Below are 13,525 nucleotides of genomic sequence, written 5' to 3' on the forward strand. Positions count from 1 at the left end.
ATATTATTCCATTCTCTATTAGCTGTTTGTTTTTGATAAATGTTTTATTTTAGAATAATTTTATATTCACCAAAAAGTTACAAAGATAGTACAGAGTTCCTATATACTTCACACTCAATTTCCATTAATATATTATATTAATATAGTACATGCCACAACTAGTTAGCCAATATTAATACATTATTATTAGAGTCATTATACATTCCCCATGAGTCAACTGGGATTATGGGTTTTTGGGAGGAAGTCCAGAGAGGTAGTGTCCTTATTAGCTTTTTATACATTTATTCATTTTTCCTTGAGTAGTTTACTCCAGTGAGTATGCAACTTTTATTTGTGACTGTAAACTCTAAATTAGTATTTTTATCACAAACAATGTAAGAACCTTACAACATTTTAACTCCATTTGCCACTTTCACCATTTTTGCAATAACTGTCATATATTTCATTTTCTGTGTTTAAACTCACCATATATTATTGTTATAAACAAATAACATTTATTTATATTTACCCATATAATTATCCTTTCTGGTGTTCTTCCTTGCTGAAGTTCTGTGCTTCCAGCTAGGATCCTTTTCTTTTGCCCTAAAGAGCTACCTTTACTTTTTCTTGTAGTGTAGGTCTACTGGATACCTGAAATATCTTCATTTCACCTTCATTTTTTAAAGATATTTTTGCTGGATAAAGAATTCTTGGTTAGCAGTAGCCATTAAATAGCATCTTTAATGTTCCATGAGCATATTAAAGATGTTATTCCACCATTTGGTCCTGTGGTGTTTCTGTTCAAGTCAGTCATCCTTGCTTCTTGGAAGGTAACTTTTTTTTCTAGATGTTTTTAAGATTTTTTTCTTTATATTTGGGTTTCAGTAGTTTGGCTGCTCTAGGTGATGTCTCTAGATATGGTTTTCTTTCTATTTATCCTAATTAGGCTATGCTGAGATTTATCAATATGTACTGATGTCTGTCTTCAGTTTTGGAAAATTCTTGACAATTAGCTCTTCAGATATATTTTTCTATTCCCTTCTTGTTCCTTCAGGGTCTCCAATTACACATATTCAACAGATTATATCCCACATAGTCTGCTGTTAAACCCATATCATGCATTCTTAATTAGCTATTGCACTTTGTAGTCCCAGACTATTTTATTCTTTTTTTATAGCTTCTATTTTCTATTGGCAGTTTTTTACCTTTTTATCTATTCTTTTTCTCTGTTTTCATTTTTTTTTCCTAATGGATATTTTAAAGTCTGCTAACTCCAACATCTAGATCAAAGAGGAGATGTGTTTCTATTTTGTACTTTCTTTTTTGATTATTGGTCACATTTTCCTAACCTTTTGCATGTATCATAATTTTTTATTGTATGAAAGATCCATGGAGACTGAAGTTGATATTTCCCTCCAGAGAGGACTGGACCTTTCTTTTGTCAGGCAGATTGAGTGAGAGACTCATCCCCTCAATCTAACAACAAGCAGGGTTGGGTTTGAAGTTAGGTTGTACTTTCATTATACTCAATCTAATTTCAAACGTCTTAAGGACACATGACCTATGCTGTGTTTATTGCTGCCTCATTTCCTTAATGGGACTTTATCTCCAAAGCACTATGGAGTTCACAATGGGACTGCAGAAAATTTTTAGTGTTTAGTGTGTTGTTTTTCAGGTCTGGACTCCCTACTAGAGCATGGTTCTCTGCATTTTTTGCTTAACAGTTTGTAAGGTCCCTAGCTCTTCTGATCTGAAAGCTGTGGTTTTCAGAGGTTGTGGATGTTGCTTTTTAGCCATCCATCCTATATAGGTTTAAAATATGGGATGTATCTTAAGGAGGATTCTTACTATGTATCTGTTATAGGTCCCTCCCTGTAGGATAACTTGATTCCTAAACTCTGAGACTACAAGAGATTTCATTCTGTCTTTTTTAGCCAACTTTTTAAGCCTTTTTTTACTCCCAAAGCTCTCAGCAAATGTCTCATGTAGAAAATCGCCTATATGTTTGGACTCCTCTTCCAATCTGACATGTCAGTATCTATGGTTATCAAAACTTCTGCTGATTTCTATTCCCCCTCAGAGTCCTCTGCCCATGGCTAGACTAATCTTCAGACTCAGAAAATACTCCCAGTAAAGCAAAGAGCTGGTAATATTAGCTTTCCTAGGGGGCGCTGATCATACTGGAGTTTTAATTCACCTAGTCTTCAATTCCATATATCTCAAATTTACTTGTAAATATGATTTTTGTAACCTATAATTTCCCCCCAGTTATTGCCACTGAGAGTGATGGCTTGCCACCACTTACTATATTCTACTCAGAAGCGGAAATTCCCACTCCTGTTGTTGCCAGAAACAATATACTTGACTTATATCTGTCCCTGCTCTTTCTCAGGGTTCTGTGGTTGTTTTCTCGTTGTACTCAGAATCAGGTCACATTCATCCTTCTAATCTGGCCTCCTGATCTGCCATTTCCATCTTTGCTGCTGCTGATCAAATGAGATTTCTACTCTTTTTGTGTTGAAGCAGAAGAGGACAGCCCTGAGCTCCCTTTTGCTACTGTGTCTTGAATGTTGTATAGATCAGATCTGCTATAACTTTTCATAACATTTTTGATCATTTGGGATAAAACGTAGGACACAACATCAAGAATAACCTGCAGCCATTGCACAGACATGGATTCATCCTCAGGATACCTTTGTACTCCTTGCTAACCTCTGTGTTCCAGGTGTGAGTATCCACCATCACCTCCAAGAGTACTCTACTCTTCACGATTGTAGAATAGGATAAACCTAAACCTACCATGAGGTCTTGCAGAAATGGAGTAGGTTTTCCATTATCTCACTTAAGGCCTACATACTCAGTCTTCATATTCTGTACCAGACTGACCACAGTTTCCCAGAATGATTCACAATGAATACATATATTGCCCACGGCCCCAACAAAGTAGTCACACAGTGATCAAACTTTAGAACACTTGAACATTTCTGAAATCTTTTTTTTTAATTGACACCATTTATTGATATCAACAGTCCAGTTTGAGTTAAGGGCTGTGATGAGCTCCTTCACTTCCTTTCTGCCCTTTCTTCTCAAAGGTTAAAAAAATCCAGTATCAGTCATCTTATTATATCTTTGAACACTTTTACTTGGTGTCATTTATTCTGCAGGGTAGTTAGGTAAAGCATTATTTTGGGACACGTTATTAAAATTGTGAGCTCCGGGCCAAGGTCAGGAATACATGGCCACCACCCTTTCACACCAGGAGAATTTATTTCTTGTGCTAATTTCAGAAGAAGTCTTGTGGTTACTGGTTGAATTTTTAATGCACAAGCATACATGTCCACTTTTATAAATGCAAGTGTTTTAAAATGAAGGCATCATATCCCACCAACATCCAATTTCATACGGAATTAACAAGCAAGTTCTATACATGTGAAATAATGAAAAGAATAAAAATTGTGAGTGTGTGTGCAAAAGGAAGAGTCAGAGGGAAAGAGTAGGCAAAGGGAGAGGGAAGAAGGTAAAGGAAGAGGGAGGGAGGAAAGGAGAGAATGAAACACTGCTCATAATTTTTAAAATAAGTTATGAAGTGGTGATAGTTGAACAAAATGTACAATTTGCATTATAAATCATTTGGGTCATAAACTTAATACAGAAGCAAAAGGCTTCTGAAATTCTAAACTCATAAGTAAACCATGTAACAAAAATAGAACCTGATTCTGCCAAACTGAAAATAATGAGTTCAGAATTTTCAGGCCTTTTCAAAAAATTATCTTGTGAACAAAATTGTTCCAGTTTCAGAGGAAATGTAAGGGTTAATGTACCTTCCGGCTGCAAGGCAGCCCCAGGTCTACAGCATATTTTAAATTTTCTCTGACTTACCTCCAACTTTCTGAGAAGGTGGATTTCTGGGTTATATTCACACTCATGCTGTGTGAGCATGTACTGTTTTGTTTTCTATTAGAGATAATCATGCTTTTCCATGTGGAGTTCTTTGATTTATACTGAGCATGTTTAAACTTGCAGCACCAATCTAATACCTTCAGGCAAACTAATGACCAAATAAAATAATTCCAGGCTTTCATGAAAAATGGATGGATTGTCATAAATATATATCAGACACCTACATTTCAGCTGCATGTTTTTGTTACAGTGAGTAAAATTAAGACATGGAATTTTTAATTCTTGTTAAAAATTCCTTTGACTTGAGTATGTTTAGAAAAGAAATTCAACAATGTAGAACTTTTTGCAAAAATGTTTTAGTGAAACCTCTTTGCTACATTGCTTTGTGTATGTATGTGCGTATACATACGCATGTAATTATATATTTGAATGGTTTCTCAGGGAATAAATTAACATAGCATAGATGGAAACCATATCAGTTGGATACTGTTCAAATAAACTGAGGATTAAATGCCTGGAAATGGTTGGTGAGTTTCAGGGAGAAATTACAATTGACAGTCATCAGTGTAACTAGTATGGGATAAGAGATTAAAAAGTGCTAGCTCACATTTATCTAGATTATTTCCATTCCTTTTCTTATTACCCATTTTATGTATTAATACATGAAATATGTATTTGTAAGAAGAAAAAAAATTAAAACATGTCTGCTTACTTATTAATTATCTAAGACACTTCTTAGGGTGAAAAGGACAAGTATTAGCTAGTTTTATGCCTGAGTTCAAGCTTTTATACAAGCTTCTTTGGTTGGAAAAGCTATAACTGTTTGTTTGTCTTCGCAATTTTGTGTGTGTGTGAAAAAAACCCCACTAATTTTGTGGAGCCAAAGGCATTTATAGGAATGTCTATTTTTTTCCCATAAGATCCCCCTTTCCACCTTACTTCCATTTACCAACCATGAAAACCAAGCTGAGAAGTAAATTTCTTAGGGAAGCTATTAATGTTGCATAGATGGCATCTTATATGAAATAGTGTAGTATAACTTGAAATCACAGATGCTAATTTTCCAGTACAACCCTGATTTTGTACAACTGTTATTTTTAATCAAGATGATCCAACCAGTATGTAATTGTGTGGTTTATTATAAAAAATAATTAGAAATGAAGATTAAAAAATACTATAAGTGATGAAAGGGAAATTTATAGCCTTAAGTAATAATTTAAAGAAAGTAAAAAGGATGCAAATTGACTTAGAAAGTCACCTTAATATGGTATAAAAACAACAAAATAAATCCAAAGACAGTAACAGAAAGGATTTAATAAAGAACAGAAATGAATGTATAAGAACAAAGATACAATAGTAAATTCTCAAATTTGGTAATTTAAATGGAGTAATAAAATTGACAAATACTCAGCAACATCACAGAAAAATGAGTAGATAATCAGAATTCAAAGAGCATAACTAGATATACAAGAGAGATTAAAATATTATAAACAAAGGCCAACAAATTTGAAACAAAAAAAAATTCTCAGCAAAAAGATATATAAACTTAGGAAGAAATTGACAAAACACAGTATAAAAAATAAATACAATTTTACTCATAAATAAGTAAAATTCTGAAACAAAATATTAGCAAACCAAATCTAGCAGTGTTCTAATGTCCTAACATTAGAACATCAATTACAATCTATTAATATGATTCAGTGCATTAACAAATTGAGGAAGTAAAGCCATATGATCATTTCAAGAAATACTGAAAAAAACATTCACAAAATTAAACTCCATTCAAGAAAAACTATAGGTATTAGAAATTAGGAATAGGTGAGAACATTCTTTTTTTTTTTTTTTTTTTTTTTTTTTTTTTTTTTTAAATGAGACGGAGTCTCGCTCTGTCACCCAGGCTGCAGTGCAGTGGCGCAATCTCGGCTCACTGCAAGCTCCGCCTCCCGGGTTCACGCCATTCTCCTGCCTCAGCCTCTCCGAGTAGCTGGGACTACAGGCGCCCGCCGTCACCACGCCCGGCTAATTTTTTGTATTCTTAGTAGAGACGGGATTTCACCATGGTCTCGATCTCCTGACCTCGTGATCCGCCCGCCTCGGCCTCCCAAAGTGCTGGGATTACAAATGTGAGCCACCGCGCCCGGCCGAGAACATTCTTAAAACCTGATGAAGGGTATTTACCAAGAATACAGCGCAACAATTATACCTATTTGTAAATATTAAAAGGATTACATTTTTTTTTTTTTTTGAGACGGAGTCTCGCCTTGTGGCCCAGGCTGGAGTGCAGTGGCGCGATCTCCACTCACTGTAAGCTCTGCCTCCTGGATTCATGCCATTCTTCTGCCTCAGCCCCCTGAGTAGCTGGGACTACAGGCACCCACCACCACGCCAGGCTAATTTTTTTTGTATTTTTAGTAGAGACGGGGTTTCACTGTGTTAGCTAGGATGGTCTCAATCTCCTGACCTCGTGATCCGCCTGCCTCGGCCTCCCAAAGTGTTGGGACTACAGGCGTGAGCCACTGCACCTGGCCAAAAGCATTCCTTTTAAAATCAGGGATGCTATGATTACTTTTTCCGTTCAAAATCAAATAGAAGTCCTAGCTCAGAAAGTCTGGCAAGTGCAAAGAGAAAAAAGCATATGCATTAAATTGAAAGATATAAAATTGCCCTTATTTAATATTGTCTTCACTGAAAGCCACAAAAACCTTATAGTTAGACTTAATAAGACAATTTCATAAGATTGTTAAATATATCAACATACCAATATCAATATATTTCTAGACAACAACAGGAAACCATACAAAAATCTCAGCAAGATTGTATAATATTCAGAAAAGTAGGCTATTATATGAAAAAAGACAGATGTTGAACCTTTTGTAACAAAATATAAGGGGAAGATTCTAGATACAGACCAAAAAAGCAAAACTACAAAATAAATATTTAAAAAATCTATGCGAGGCTTGGCATGGTGGCTCATGCCTGTAATCCTAGCATTTTGGGAGGCTGAGGGAGGAGGATTGCTTGAGCTAGGAGTTCAAGACCAGCCTAGGCAACATAGTGAGACCCTGTGTCTACAAAAAAATACAAAATCAGCCAGGCATGGTGGTGTGCTCCTGTAGTCCCAGCTACTCAGGAGTCTGAGATGGGAGAATTGCCTGAACTGGAAGGTTGAGGCTGCAGATCATACCACTGCACTCCAGCCTGGGTAACAGAGACCTTGTCTCCAAAAAAAAAAAAAAAAAAAAAATCAAAGTGGAAAAAAAAAAAAGAAAACCTCTGTGGTCTGGGAATAGGGAAGAACCTAAATAAAAATTTAAGACACAAAGCAAAAAACATTTAATTATATCAAAGTTAAGAATTCCTTACAATGAAAGACACCATGGACAAACAATATGTAGATGATAAAAATGGCAGAAGAAATTTGTAATGTCTAAAGTAAATAAAAAATCAATATCTAGAGGTCAGGCGCAGTGGCTCATGCCTGTAATCCCAGCACTTTGGGAGGCCGAGGCAGGTGGATCACGAGGTCAGGAGATTGAGACCATGGTGAAACCCCGTCTCTACTAAAAATACAAAAAATTAGCCAGGTGCGGTGGTGGGCACCTGTAGTCCCAGCTACTCTGGAGGCTGAGGCAGGAGAATGGCGTGAACCCAGGAGGCGGAGCTTGCAGTGAGCCGAGATTGCGCCACTGCACTCCAGCCTGGGCGACAGAGCGAGACTCTGTCTAAAAAAAAAAAAAAAAATTAATATCTAGAATATAAAAGAAATTTTATAAAACCAGTAAGGGCAGAAACCCTCATAGTAAAATAAGCAAAGTAATTACAAAAGAGGCATCTGAAAGGCTAGTATTTAAAATGACCTTAAACTATTATCAGATGAATGTAAATTAAAATGAGGGTTTCTAATTCTCATTCCCTGTCAACATTTTCCATAGTGCTAATTTTTCCCAGCCTTACACACTGATAATAGGTGTCTAGGCTAGTCATTTGGGAGAACTGCTGGCAATATTTAGTCAAGCATACTCATATCCTATGACTCAGACATTCTGCTTTGGAGTCTATATACCAAATAGATATTCACAGTCCACAGTAGGATATTCATTAGAGTGTTATTTTATTGTGGCAGAGAGTTGGAAGTATTCTAGACATTGAATAGATAGATAAAATACGGTAAATGCACACCTTAGTAGAGCATTAATTAGAAGTCACAGATTAGAGGTACACATAGCCACTTGGATGGATCTAAAGGCCAGTGCTAGGTGAAAGAGAAACAATGCAATATATCAGACCATTTTCATAAATTAAAAATATATGTGCAGAAACAATATACATTCTGTAAGAACAAAAAATGACACACATTAAGTAAACCCAATATAATGGTTGGCTATGGGATGAGAGTAAAGTAGAAAAAAGGATATGGGGATAAAAAGAAAACAAATGAGTATGTGGAACAGTGATGATGGTATGCCATAAATTAAGTGTGACTGGGACAATTTTTCTGCACTGAAGTTTCAAAAAAGGAGAGGACAACATAGCAAGTACATGGGAATAAATCTAGCCAAAAGATGTGCAAGATATTTATAAAAACGTTATAAAACTTTATTATAGGACATCAAAGGAGATCTAAACAAATGAAGAGATAAACCACATTGATAGAAGAACTTTTACTCTAAGGTATCAATACTCCCCAAATTGATTTATACATTTAATAGGACCCCATTTCCGAAGTAGAACATAGTTTTTCATGCAGCTTGACCAGATGATTTAAAAATTTATATGGAAGAGCAAAGGGCCAAAAAATGGCCAAGACATTCTTGCAGCAAAACAAATTGGAAGGGGGGATATCCAAACTTATTAAGTTTTTAGTGACTGAAACAGTATGGTTTTGCTATAGGAATAAAAATTATACCAATGGACTCAAAGACCTCAAAACAGACCCAAGTGTGGAAATTAAAATATGACAGATTAGTACTGTAGATCAGTGAGGAAATGATACATTATTTTCAACAAATGGTGGTAGGAAAAAAATCCAAAGAAACTGGGTCTCTACCTACAACAAAGAAAGTAAATCAATAAAAAATTAACACAAATCAGTTTCAAAGATCTTTAAAATTATTTGAAAAATACATAAGAAAATATCTTTATGACCTTGGGGAAAGAGAAGAATTTCTTAAGCAAGTATACACCACAAAGATGGTGAAGAAATTGAAGAACTACAATTCATTAAAATATATCAAAGTAAAAAGAACCCACAAACTGGGAGACAATAGCTGCCATTCATATAACCAACAGAAAAGTCACTAGAAAATATTTTAACACTCTCAAACAACAAAAAAATACAACCAACAGAAAATCATAAAAAAGCATTTCACAGATGAAGAAATTTAATCATCAATACACATATAAAGCTATGTTCAACCCCCATCAATAACCACAGTAATGGAAATTAAAACCCCAATGAGATATCATTTTATACCTATCCAATCAGTAAAATCTAAAAGACTGAAAATACCAAATGTGGTAGACAAAGCTGCTGATAAATCATCACAGCCATTTAGGAAAACGGTTTTGGGTAAAGATGTGCTTTTCCTATGACCCAGCCAGTTTCTATCTGGCATTTATTCTAGAGTAACTCTTATGCTCCAAGAGACATCACAAGAGTGTTTATAGAAAAACTGTTTGTAATAAAAATTGTACCACTCAATTGTTCATCAACAAGAGAATGGATAACTTGGGTTGGGGCATTTTCACATAATTGACTACAGTGTAGTAGTAAAAAGAATATGGCCACACTTACTGAAATGGATTTGAGAAATGTACTGAATGACAAAGCAAAGCAGAATATATACATTGCTACCATTATAAAAGTTAAAAGACAAGCAAAATTAAGTAACATGATTAAGTATACATACGTATACTTACTTATACAAAGAAATGATAAATACAAAATTCAGGGGAATCGGTAAATAAAGTAGAACTACAGAAGGTGCTTCAATAATATTGGTAATTGAGGAGTACAGTTCCTGATTAAAATCCTATGTGTGATTTTTTTCAGGCCTCAACAGACCATTACAAAGGCTTTATCTGGCAGGATTCATGAGAAAAAGCCAGATTTGTTGTACAACCAGTGCATTACAATCTCTGAAGGGAGCTGCAGTCAAGTTCTCAGGCTCCCCTGGCTGCATGTACACTTTCACATATTTATATTCATATTCCCAGCCCCTTCGTTACTACTTATATCTATCTGAGGGCTCGGGCAGAGGTCCTTCTGTGCTGCTACAAAGGCTTTCTTATGGAGGTTGGAGGGGGAAATGCTTTTCTCCACTCTGACTCAGTGCCCATTGCTTTCCCATTCCTAGCTTTCCTCTTTGCCACTCCTCCTGATCTCAGGGTCTGAAAAACTGCTGGAGCCTTTTGTTTGGGACATTCTCAACAGTGAGCGAATCCTTACTTCTGCCCTGCTCTGTGTGGCCCTGGACCAGTGTGCACTATTGCATGAGATAACTGAATAGGAGGAGACAGCATTTCCTCCGGTTTTAGACTCTTGGTTATACTATTGCAGTAAATGATTAAAGGCTTAACTCCTTCATTTTTGGCTTGATACTTTAATTGGCTACTTCAGACACCTGATAACTCAGCTCTTTCTCAGCTCAGCTGAGCTCCTGATAGAATATATATATTTCTTATGTTGGGTGGTGTAATAATGCTACTTTGAACCTCCTCCATAAACACACCCTTAAAAAATTAAGTTATTTGGAACTCCTATGGGGAAGACAAGTAAGATGAAATTACAAAGAAGCAACTGCTTTAAATTATAGCTTCTGTACTACCTCAGAATACAAAAAGATAAGGGAAAGTGTGGAGTTATCCAGAAGGTACTCCATTCTTTTAGAACTTTGGGTTTAGCATAGAAGGTAGAATACAAGGGACTGTTTTGAAGAACACTCTTAAAATAATCAAGTTACTTTTCTTTGGTATGAAATCCTTTAAGACTCGTTTTCTTATATTTGATTTCATATTTTGGGGGCTAAATGTGACCTATTTAAAACCTATCTATGGCGGGGAACAGTGGCTCATGCCTATAATCCCAGCACTTTCGGAGGCCAAGGCGGGTGGATCACCTGAGGTCTTTCATTATTTAAGACCAGCCTGACCAACATGATGAAACTCCTTCTCTACTAAAAAGCTTGGCATGGTAGCACGCACCTGTAATCCCAGCTACTTGGGAGGCTGAGGCAGGAGAACTGCTTGAACCCAGGAGGCAGAGGTTGTAGTGAGCTGAGATTGCGCCACTATATTCCAGCCTGGGAGATAGAGCCAGACTTTGTCTCAAAAAAATAAAATAAATGAGTAAAAAATAAAAAATAAAACCTATCTATACCAAATCTCTAGATATTAAATTTTTACAGTTACCGACCACTTTATAAAGTAGTATGTGCTTATATAATGTCCTTATACTATTTTCTTCATTCAAATCACTGTGTAAAGTTATATTCTTATGTTACTTTCTTTGAGAGTACCAATTTCATGCACCAATTTTTATTTTGCCACAATCATAGGGGCTCTGCTTCTATCTCCTTTTGTTGTAGGTAGTAGCTGTACTGAGCTTGTTGGTCTTATGCAGAAGACCAACCTCCTTTTGGTGTAGGTAGTAGCTGTACTGATTTTGTTGGTCTTATGCAAAAGTTCCTTCCGTTCCCTGAAGATCACAGTTCCTCATATCTGGACTTTTCTATCAGGTCCCATAATGTCATAATTGTTAAATAATGAAAACTGCACAGTAGTTCATGATCTGATAAACTATGGTTTCATAAAAGATGAAATCATATTTTATGTCCATATTGTATGTTCATACGGTAACAAATTCCCAAAGCAGAAAAAGGTATTAGATATTGCACTACCTTCATTCCTTATATTTTTATAGTCCAATAAGTTATAATTTACAATGTACTTTCACATTAGCCCATTTAATCTTTATTACTCTATTAGTTAGGTGGGGAAGACATAATTATTCCTATTTTACAGATCAAAAAAGAGATCCTATAATATCTCTGAAGTCATGTTGATACTTAGACCTAAAGCCAGAAATTGGTATTCCTTGACCACTGCACATCTCTAAGACACCCTGACACCAAGGGTCTGTTACTTTCTATTTTAAACTTGTGGGACAACTATAAAGTATTAAAACTAAATAAATTTAGTTTCTGCTAATGAATGCATTATTAGGAATCTTTATACAGAGTACTAGTGCCTTTGTTAACTATTGTCACAGGATCCCTAGGGTGTCACTTCACCAGCCAGAAACCTCTGTAGCTGACGGCATCTTCTGCCTGAGTATTGCTTGTGCCTGCTGGGCTAGTTCCACCCACTTGGCCTGGCAGGCCGTGCTTGGCTCTTACTACTGGCTCAGATCCCACATCTGCCAAATGCAAGCCAGGTGCAGAATGGCAAGGGGTGTGTGGTTGAGCAAGCGTGAGGTCCAGCCACTGTGCACAGCCAGGCATGCTGACTGCTGTGGCGGGGCAGGGAGCAGGTGCTGGCTCTGTGTGAGGCTGTGGCTGGATGAGATATACTTCATGTGGCTTCTGCTGTGGGCACCCGAGTCAGGACGAGGTAAATGCAGTGGTTCCTGGAAGCTTGGAGATTCCAGGAACTGCAGAACCCCAAGGAGGGTGTCACAGCCCTGGCTCAGGGATCTCTACAACTGGGCTCCGCAAAGGGCTGCAGCTCTTCTTGTCGCCCTCAATGTGGCGAGCATGGGGCGGGGGTGTGTTTCAGCCCTTATTGTGTTACAGTTCTTTTAGTCCTGCCACTCAGCAGGTCCCGAGTTCTTGTCCCACATTCAGGAGGAATGAGGTATGCAGACAACTGGAGGGTAAGCAAGGTGGAGAGGAGCTTCACTGAGTGGCAGAACAGTTCTCAGGAGACCCGCAGTGGGTATCTCCTATCCACAGGCAGGTTGTCCCGCTCTCTCTACAGCCCTCAGTGGAGAGGAGACTCACAAGTTGTATTGGCAGGTAGGTTGTCCCACTGTCTGCCTGAGTCTGGCTGAGTCCAGGGTTTTTATGGGCTAAAGAGGGGTGGAAGTGCATGCTGACTGGTTCATGGGTGGACATAGGCAAGCATGGAAAAAGCACCGTAAGTTCTCACTCTGGTCCACAGAACTGACAGCCCAGCCCCCAGTCTTCAGGTTTGAAGAAGGTGGGGCTTTACCAGGGACCTGTTCCCTTTCTGCCCAGGAGCCTGTCTGCCTCCTGCCACCATCAACCTGCCATCCACAGTGCCCACAGTGCCCAAGCTATTCTTGCCAAGGGGTGCATGCAGGTTGCGCTGAGCTGCCCTCAGCTCCCCTGAGCCTTCCTCCCATGCTTGTCAGCACCCAAAGTTTGGCTGGGTGGCTGCAGGGGGCTGGCATGTCAGGACTGCCCTGAGAGTGTGCACACTTGGCTGGGTTGCAACAGTGCCTGGGCTTGGCCTCAACTTTGCTGTGAAATTGGAGTGGGTGCTGGGAGCATGGAGAGGCCAGGCAGCAGGAGTAGATTTCTGAGCCTGCAGGGGCAAGGGGGCTTCCCCAGTCCCTGAGAGTACAGGGATGTCCAGGTCCGCAGCCATGGCTGGGTGGCTGCAACTTTGCCTGGGTGGGCAGGGC

The 13,525-nt window shown here is 37.9% G+C and overlaps 1 protein-coding gene across 2 annotated transcripts in view; it reads right to left on the minus strand.

Moving 5' to 3' along the window:
• The window catches only part of RNF180 (ring finger protein 180), a 213,657-nt gene that overhangs the window by 31,215 nt on the left and 168,917 nt on the right, over positions 1-13,525 (minus strand). The gene's annotated exons all lie outside the window — the stretch shown is intronic.

Source organism: Symphalangus syndactylus, chromosome 18, assembly GCF_028878055.3.
Source record: "Symphalangus syndactylus isolate Jambi chromosome 18, NHGRI_mSymSyn1-v2.1_pri, whole genome shotgun sequence".
NCBI classification, from domain to species: Eukaryota; Metazoa; Chordata; class Mammalia; order Primates; family Hylobatidae; genus Symphalangus; species Symphalangus syndactylus.